The 3,260-nt window shown below is 46.2% G+C and overlaps 1 non-coding gene across 1 annotated transcript; it reads right to left on the bottom strand.

The window, feature by feature from the left end:
- Positions 1–262: 262 nt before the first annotated feature.
- TRNAA-CGC (transfer RNA alanine (anticodon CGC)) lies at positions 263–334 on the bottom strand. The gene has a single exon. It is a non-coding gene; the product is annotated as a tRNA-Ala (tRNA).
- Positions 335–3,260: the final 2,926 nt, after the last annotated feature.

The following is a 3,260-nucleotide window of genomic DNA, read 5'->3' as shown; positions in this document are numbered from 1 at the left end:
TTCCGCCCATTCTTCCTCCAATCATACCTTTTGCGGGTACGTGCTGCATTCCCACGACAAACAAGGTTTCTTTGCATCGCATCACGGCACTGTCACTGTCGGCGATTTCCCTGTTGCCCTCATCTGCCGCGCAACTTTTATTCCCGACAGCCGTAAGCTACCTACGTACGAGAGCGAACATTTCAGCACTAATCGGCGTGGATCCATTCCGTATATGTTTGAATCAGAGAATAAAAAAAAAAATGAAAATGCTTTAGAGCATTGGAGATGCCGGGGTTTGAAGCCGGGGCCTCTCACATGCGACGCGAGCGCTCTACCACCGAGCCACACCCCCCCCCCCCCCTTTTTTTTCTTCAACATGGTATTTATTACAGTGATGTAATGTTCTATGTACATGAACTATATACAAGCCATTATGAACACAGTGTTAAACAATACATATTGAAAACACCATGCACTAGAAAAGGGGCAATGCAGAGCACATCACTAATAGTGATTGCCACTCCGGTTCGTACTCAGTCTGGGCATACACGTCTCTTAGATGAACAACCATTCGACTTAAGTGATCCTTTGAAGACACAACAGGTTCATAGTGTCTGTCCATCATGCGGGTTTTCCAGAGGCTGTGCAGTCCAGTCAGAAAGAGCATGTCCAGGGGTTCATCAACAAATGGCAGAGCAGTGAGATGGCGAACAGAATGTGGAGTCAGATGACTTCTTTTTTTGAATGTGCGTTGCAGGATATCCCAGAAGAGTACTGCATCTTTGGAACTGATGAAACAATGCTCAATTGTTTCTGGTTCATCAAAAAGGTGGCAATTAACGGTAGACACAAAAATGCCCTTTTTCGCTAACCATGTTCTAACGGGCAACGTATCGGTGTCTAACTTAAAGAAAAAGGTCTTTGTACATGGCGAGACTGGCATCTTACGTTCTCGTTTGAATACGTCATGCCCAGGTAAACCAAAATACAGAGAGCGGTACATGGGCGGAGGGAAGAGCATACTAATAAAATCCTTATACAACTTTTTCCTCGACACTAAAAAAAAGGAACTCAGGAGAAAAACGAACAAGTAGGAAACGGACAGCCAAATACACCTCTTGCATTATGCCCCACAAACACGGACGGTCACAAACATTGGAAGACACAATGAGGTTGGGTAAAATATGAACTAAATTTGTTTGCAGGAATCAACGTATTATTGGGTGTGTAGTGTCACGGAGAAAAAATGGCTGAGGCTTAGCTAAGGTTAAGCCTAGTCAGATGCGAAGCATATTGATGGCTAGGCTTGGTAATACATGGTTTTCCTTGGTTGAATACTTGGTCATTTTAATACAACCACTAGAAGCCTTCGTCGTGGGGGAAGACAACGGCATGGCTACAGCGGAACGCCGACTAACCCCGAGACGCGCGTTGGGTGAGCGCCTGGATTGCCACGGAAGCCGCGTCCGCCTGCCCGGTGGAGCAAGCGTTTCACCTACACCGAGTGTGAACGCGCGTTGGAAATGCGCGGGAGTGTGTCGTCACCATACCACGTGATTTACACGGCGTGCAACCGCAGCGACGGCTCAAGTTGGAGCCCCGTCTCTCATCTGTCGTGACGTCATTGTGTCACGTGGTGTGCACCGCGTGTAACCGTCACGAAGGGCTTGGGTTACCTATTGTAATATGCTTCGCATAAAACATGAAACGTGACACTATCTGTCGGACATACAGGTGAACTAGACCAAGGCCACTAGCGCTTACAGGCCGAAAAATGTTATCACGCCTCATGGATTCAAAAGACGAATCCCACACAAAAGTAGCGAAAACCCTGTGAAAACGCTCGATAGGAAGTCTTGCGCAATGAATAATTTGCAGTACATAATATATTTTAGTGGCAAGAAACACATTACAGGCGGTCGCCCTGCCAAAAATTGAGAGGCCATGGGGGACAAACGCTTGAGCATAGCGCTGAAGAGTGGACACGCAGTCTTTCCAATAATGTGCGCTATGTTTACAGGCACTCAAAGGGACGCCAAGGTACTTTGGTGGCCTGCATGTACATGTTATACCAGCATATTCAGCAGGTGTCGTACCCCAGCTACTAAACCAAAGACCGCAACTCTTAGAGCGATTAATCCGACTTCCTGACACCGAACCAAAGTCCTCCGTTAAACGAATAACCTCATCGATGCTTGGCTTATCAGTACAAAAAAACGCAAGGTCATCTGCATAAGCCAATACCTTCAGTTCATGGCCCATTATTCGGAAACCATTGATAGCTCTACTGTTTATAACACTTATGCAAAGTGGCTCCAAGTATAATGCGAACAGGAGCGGAGACAGTGGGCACCCTTGTTTCACTGAAGACTGAATTGGGACTGGTTGCGAGAGACAGCCATTAAAAATCAAGCTCATGGTACAGGATTTGTAACAAAGGCGTATGCCAGTAGAAAGTATTGAACCGAGATTGACGTGATTTAAAAGTGCAAAAATAAATGAATGGCACACTCGATCAAATGCCTTTGCCAGGTCAATTTGCAGCATTGCTAATTGTTCTTGAGCGTCACTGCAATACTGCAACACCGTACGCGCTATACGTACGTTAGAGTGTATTGATCGTCCCCGCAAGCCACATGTTTGATGAGGCCCAATCAAAGTAGACATTGCAAGCTGCAGCCGATTTGACAGTACTTTAGCAAAAATCTTATAATCTACATTAGAAAGCGTGATTGGTCTGTAGCCATCTACAAATCGAAGTTTTTCCTTATCCTCAGTCCTTCGTATAAAGACAATATGACTTTTCGTAAATGACTGACGCAGAAATTCAACATCAATACTTGTCTCCAAAATTTGGAGCAGGACAGGGGCTAGAACGGATTTAAATGCCTTGTAAAATTCTCCTGAGAGGCCGTAAGGCCCCGGGGTTTTCGAAAGCGGCAATTGATGAATTGCATCTTGCAATTCACCCAAGCTTAAAGAGCCACTTATTGCCTTGCACTCATCCTCATTGAGTGGGTTAATCATGGACACCAATGGCGCTATATGATCATCATCAGCAGTGCTGGACGTGGCAGCAAACAGAGAGCTATAGTGGTTTTCAAACTCGGTAACTATGACATCTGTACTTGTGACCAGGGCACCACCACAGTAGAGCTCAGAAATTCGCTTGGCAGCCACATGACGACGCTCATCTAGCAAGGCCTGTGTAGTAGGCTCCTCAGTGTGCAGAGCACGGTTGCTGCGGGATCGTACACGGGCCGCACGATAGCGTTCTG

Source organism: Amblyomma mixtum, chromosome 2, assembly GCF_055824585.1.
Source record: "Amblyomma mixtum isolate Tamu chromosome 2, ASM5582458v1, whole genome shotgun sequence".
Classification (NCBI taxonomy): Eukaryota; Metazoa; Arthropoda; class Arachnida; order Ixodida; family Ixodidae; genus Amblyomma; species Amblyomma mixtum.
The sequence above is the reverse complement of the archived record's forward strand: the minus strand, read 5'-3'. Positions and strand labels throughout refer to the sequence as shown.